Genomic DNA, 6,000 nt, shown 5'->3' with positions numbered 1-6,000 from the left:
ACAAAAATATTTCTTTTGGCAGAAAAAAATTCAAATTTTTCGACTTTTTCTTTTAACTTTAAACACATGGCACCATGTAATCAAAAATGGTCATAATAATGGTGATATGTTGTTTCGATTTTATATAAATTTACCTTTAAAACAATTCCAAGGACATTCTAAAATATTTTGCATATTATATTTTATTTAAATGTATAAAAACAATAAAATTTGCAATACTTTTGCGATATCTTCTTTAAAAAGCAAAAAAAATTGCCTGTTCACTAAACACACTGGTGACTGAGAAAGACTTCAACAATCAACATTCCTGTTAACAATTGCAGAGTTACGTTGAAATCTTTAAAAATTGTATTGAATTAAATTAATAATAAAAAAATTCATAATAATACAATCTTAATTTTAATAATTTAAAATTTAACTATCTCTGAGATATAGATTATCAATATAAATTCTTTAAAATCAAGCAATTCTGCTATGTAATAAATTTAAACACTTTAATTTCACCATCACACTTTATAAATTGTTCAAATTTGATTCAAGCTAATTAAAAATCTTACAAACTATATGCCGAAACTAACTTTTACTTGATTTAATTTAATTTAAATAAATTTACTTTATTTATTTACTTTATTTAAATGTCACTTGAGATTATGATACGCACCAATATTTTGAATTTTTAATGCTAGTAAGGTCAATGTCCCAGCAATCGCTAAGGTCCTCAGTAATCGTGAAAGTTTGTTATAATTGAAATATATTGTTAAAAAATAGGTTAGAAGTAAGATTTAATGATAAAATTCACTTATTTTTAGGATTTTATAATAGAAAATAGAAATTAAATTCTTTCAGATTAAATAGAAAGCAAGATAATTTATTGGATTCCAATTGGAAAGAAAAGAAGTAACTATTGTATAGAGACTGCCTGGGAAAGGGAATCTCTGTCCGTACACATAGACATGACGAATTTTAAGATTTTGAATACCTACATAAAACATAAAATTATTTAGCTGTGAAAATTTGGATTTTTTCATCTCAGTGATAGGGAAAAATTTTTGCTAACCGGAAAGAGTCTGGGTAATGACCATGACATTTTTTCTTATATTTTAGGAACTTTACTGATTATTTCTACTTTTCTACCTGTTATCTTTATTACGAGAGTTTAAAAATTTGCGGTTTGCGATAAGTTTTAAATGTGTGTTTGATTTGTCACCGCATGTGAATCATGCATTAATTATACGTGCGCAGTGTCCTTTTGTAAATCAAATATTTTCATGCTTACATCTAAATTGTAATTAGGTTTTCTACAATTTATTATAAATTCATTGTACAAATTTTAGAATTTTTTCAAAATTTCTTGAAAAACACTACTTTTTCTAGTATTTTTCAGCATTTCTAAGAATATTTCTTTTAGCTAAAGATTACGATAACTCGATTAAGTAGAATACCAAAGGCTTCACAGAACACGGACTAATTTGTTTCAATTTTCTGGAATAAAATAGGAAGCCCTGCGATGGAGAGGTGCTAATTAAGAATCCTGTTGTGAAATCAGGACGAGAAGGTCAACTTAGCCTCGTAGCAAGAGTTTATTGATAGAATTGCGCCGCACTTGATCGCTGTTTAAATTCCATACTTAAGATAGTTTTTCTGTGGAATTTCGCATGTTGATCGAGCAATACGCGAAACGCAGTAAATTTGAGTTAAAAATAGAATATTATAAACCTTGGAGTCTGACAGAATTAACTCATTCTATATCTGTAAAAGTTTCTCAATAAATAATAAAAAAAATTAAAATGAATTTGAATAAACATTATAATTCAAAAACATTTCTTTCCAAGAGTGGAATTTTGTCTCAAGTAGGAAAGAGTCCTTGAACTTGACAATAAACCTTCGTGAAAAGTAACATTGAGGAGGTTCGCGTCTCAGGTAGTGCGAGACACCCGGCCGGCTTGTTGTTACCGGTGCATGTCGTTGAGTCCGGCGTGATAACGACCGGGTCGGATTGTCAGCCATACAGTATACTATAAACTTATACTCTCATAGAATATTCTGTACACGTATGTATGTAAATACGTACGCATGTTATCTTCAAACACACAGACGCGGAAGAAAAGGAACGCACACGGTACAGGGCAAATCAAGCCAGACGGGAGGAAATCAATGCCACCGTCTGCGAGCGGCCTTTGCAAAAAAATCTCTATATACCATCACATTTGATCCCATTCAGAGTCATTCGATATCATCAAAAGGCAAATGTCCAACACATAAATCCTTATTCAGAAAATCACGGTTTTTAATACATCTGGCACCATTCTAGCAATAAATTCAGTTGATGTTGCATATTAAACCATATTTTTATAAGATATATAACAATAAGCCTATAGTAAAATAAACAGCACTTTTTTAGGGTATATTAGTCAAATGAAATCAAAAGGAGAAGAAAAGTCATACTTGTCATTAACTTATCCTGACAGAGAATGGTTGAGGCTAGTGAATTAAATTATTTATGAGATTACTTCTTAATTGTGTTTGCTCTTAATTTTGGATCATAATCCAGAAATAGAAGTAACATTCTCTCTGATTCAAGTTGTCTGAGAGAAAATAACGAATTGAAACGAAAGGAATTTCTAGAGGAAGTTTATTTACATAATTGGTCACCGTTCCAGAAAATTGTTTCATAGTTCCTTGGCAAATGTCTTATGTATAAAAATATGGCAGGATTCAAGATACATCAAATTATTTAAATAAAGTAAGATCAAAGCATTGAGATGAATTAAATTTTTCTAGGAAGATAAAATATTTGTTTGAACCAACAAAACGAATCAGAGTCAAATAGATTTTTCTGTACAGCAGCAGCTCATCATTTATCAAACAAAGTATCATACAAACAAATCTTTGAAGCGAAATGATAAGTAACATATCCAATTAAAAAGAAAAGAATTGAATTTAAGAAAAAAATAATGATTTTACTTGATAGACAAAATCTTTTATAGAGTCGTATTGTAATCTTTTTTGTTGAAAGTCTATTTAACACTAGAAACCCATCCCAGAAAACTATTTTATTGTTCTAATCATTTGTTTCTTTCATTAAATTTTTTACTGATTTCTACTGGTTTCCAGGTGAAAAAATTTATGTATATAGTTTATATTTAGTGGAGAAAACTAATATTTTTATTTCTTTTATACAGAAAAATTTAAAAAAAAAAGAAAAATATACTATAGTCCGCGATATGCAATCTATATATAATTCTTTTACCTGGGTTAAGATATGTTTCTTGGTCAATTTCGAACATTTGTTTGAATCAACAAAATGAGTCATAATCAAATATATTGTTCTGTACAGTAATAGCTTATCATTTTTCAAACAAAGTGTTATACAAACAAAGCTTTAAAGCCAAATTTTAAGTAACGTATGTAAGACAAATAAAGCAACTGCAATTTCAAAAAACATTTTCAATTTGATTTACTAGACAATTAAAAATTTATTTAACATAAGCAAACCATTCCAGAAAATTGTTTTTACTTTTTCCAATGATTTTTTTCTTTTGCAGAATCCTTGACTGAATTCTAATAGTTAAGAGGTTTTTCTTGTTTAAATTCAAATATTCGTTTTGATCATTGAAATGAATCAGAGTCAAATAGTTTGTTGTTCTAGAGCAGCTTATCAAACAGAATGTTACGAAAAGACATATTTAAACTGGAAAATATTTGAATCATTATTAGGAAATATTGCTGAATTTATCAGTCATAACTCTCCTCTTTTTGAAAAAAGTGCTTCTTCAAATAAAAAATACATATTGTACAAATCATAAAATCGACTTAGAAATTCGGCGACACGATATTTGCAAATGATAAAATTCTTCTTGAAAATAATAGGGAATATGTACATTTTATTATTTAAAACCGCAATAGCAGCTATTACTTTTTTTGGGATGGCATCCGAAGCCGGTTCGCCATTTATCATTCCCTGCACTAAATCCATCAAAATTTCCTAACAAATCAAAAACCCTTCTGAACATTGCTTTGACAATTCCAAACTTCTAACATTCTTAACATTTTTTTATGTTTGTAATTCAAAAATGGAACAACGGGTATAAGTGTGCGTGTCTAAGATGGTCGATTTTGGCACTACTCACTTATAAAATGGGCTTAGACAATCTGGATTTGCCTTTTCCTGGGCTCCGTCGGTGGTTCCTTGGCTGGAGACTTGTAATGTCCGAAGAGGTATTAACAAAAAAAATCGATTTCGGCGCGAGATAATATACACTGCACGAGACACTGCGAAATAATGCGAGCGAGGGTGGTGCCGGTGTTGGCGGTGGTAATGTGGGATTGGTGGGTGCGTGTGACCGCTTGCGAGAGATTCGAACGAACCTTTCACGACGGTGTCTCGAGCTTGACTGAGTCAGGCTAGGCTTAAGAGGGCTCTGGCTCAGGCACGCACGGTGCGAATAGCGCGAAGCTCAAACTAGAGACTACAGAAAACGATATGATGGTCAGAGTAGTAAACCCGGGCCATGCCGGATCGCGACGTCTTCACATATCGGGTGTCATGCAGAAGAGAACAATTTCCTCTCTCCGGATATGCGAAATTACCCCTTCCTTCTTCCCACCCTCCCGATTCAGTGGTCAGCACATTTGCACAAGGACGCAGGGAAAGATGATTTCTTGCACCTACCAACCACCCGGTGTCTAAGTGACGTAGCAATCGGATGTGGAGATAGGAATCAATGTGAATCTTGATGAGAGGGAAGATTAGACTTATTATGGGTTCATGTAGGGCGGTTTGATTGCAGTATGTAGATTTTAGACAGTTGTTGAGGAGTTTGATTACATTTATGGGAGATTAAAGTTTAAATGTGATGATGGTGGACGTAAGAATGCCTTGGGTGCCATTCATTACTTTGAAGAGGATATAGAAATTTTGAACAGATTTTGAAACTAGTTATGAATTCTTTGCAATATTTTGATAATATGAGATTTATTGGCTATATTTTGCAATTCAAAATGTAGATACAGTGAAACTCTTCAATAGCCCTCCCTACTATAGCCCTTCCGAGAATTGACGCCACGCCGCAGGTGGGTATAATCGGAGCTGAGCGGGGGCCGCGGGGTCTCTGGTTGTCACTCAGGGGAGCACTCACGCGTGAACAAACAAAAGCGAAGCAGGCTATAATGAGTTAGCCCCCCCCCTCCGTCAGCCCCAAAATCGGTGCTATAGAAGAGTTTCATTGTATCAATTAACACTTAGGTGAAATTGCAGAAGAAGCAGATTTTCAAAGTTAGTTTATAGGGAGGCCCAAAAAAAGCTTAGTTTTTTTTATAAAATGGCACCCATATAAATTCCTCTTTTGGTGTCAACATGATAATGTAAAACGGACCTTAGTGGAACATGTGAGTAGCACGGGTCACCAGTTTTATATCCAGACAATGCAATATCCAATAATGTAATGGGAAATTCCGGATGTCCCGCTTTAGCCCACAATGTCCTACTTAACTCGCCGTAAACGCATCCGTTTTGTGGCACATTATTTTTTACAGCATTTAAACAAATATTTAGAGGTCCCGCAAGTCGCTTAAAAAATTGTAAGCAGAAACAATGCTGATTTTATTTTAATTACCGCTCTTAGTGGATCATTCTTAAATAATTAGTTTTACCCTGGCATACATACAATATATAATTAAAAATTGGGCCTAAAGTTAAAAATAGTATTTGAAGGTTCCAGGGTTCATTTTTGTGACTTTTTGGCTTTATTAATTGTTTTTGTTCTCTACTTTAGTATTTAATTTTTATATTTGATAAAACCCTATCTTGTGCCAATCAGCCTTTAATTAAAGAAAATGCTGGTCACGCCAAGTAGTATTTTAGCGACTACTTGAAAAAGTAGGAATGCGCAGGTGCGTCAAGTAATTTAATTTGAAATTGCTCATTTTAATGATCACGTGCAAATATTTATGGCAAAAAAACTCGAGATAAGGGGCCATTCATTATTTACGTAAAGACGA

General features: G+C 32.7%; 1 protein-coding gene across 13 annotated transcripts in view; it reads right to left on the bottom strand.

Moving 5' to 3' along the window:
* Positions 1 to 4,423, bottom strand: part of LOC117167665 — a 109,831-nt gene extending 105,408 nt beyond the window's left edge. For 11 of the 13 annotated variants that reach the window (XM_033352757.1, XM_033352761.1, XM_033352758.1 and 8 more), the window contains exon 1: positions 4,131 to 4,422. The gene's annotated coding sequence lies outside the window, so the exon portion shown is untranslated. Of the gene's footprint in view, positions 1 to 4,130 lie in introns of all 13 variants that reach the window. The other 2 variants (XM_033352768.1, XM_033352769.1) reach the window with 1 other exon arrangement.
* Between the last annotated feature and the right edge of the window lie 1,577 nt (positions 4,424 to 6,000).

Source organism: Belonocnema kinseyi, chromosome 2 (assembly GCF_010883055.1).
Source record: "Belonocnema kinseyi isolate 2016_QV_RU_SX_M_011 chromosome 2, B_treatae_v1, whole genome shotgun sequence".
Taxonomy (NCBI): Eukaryota; Metazoa; Arthropoda; class Insecta; order Hymenoptera; family Cynipidae; genus Belonocnema; species Belonocnema kinseyi.
Note: the sequence above shows the minus strand (reverse complement) of the source record. Positions and strands in the feature narration are given on the sequence as shown.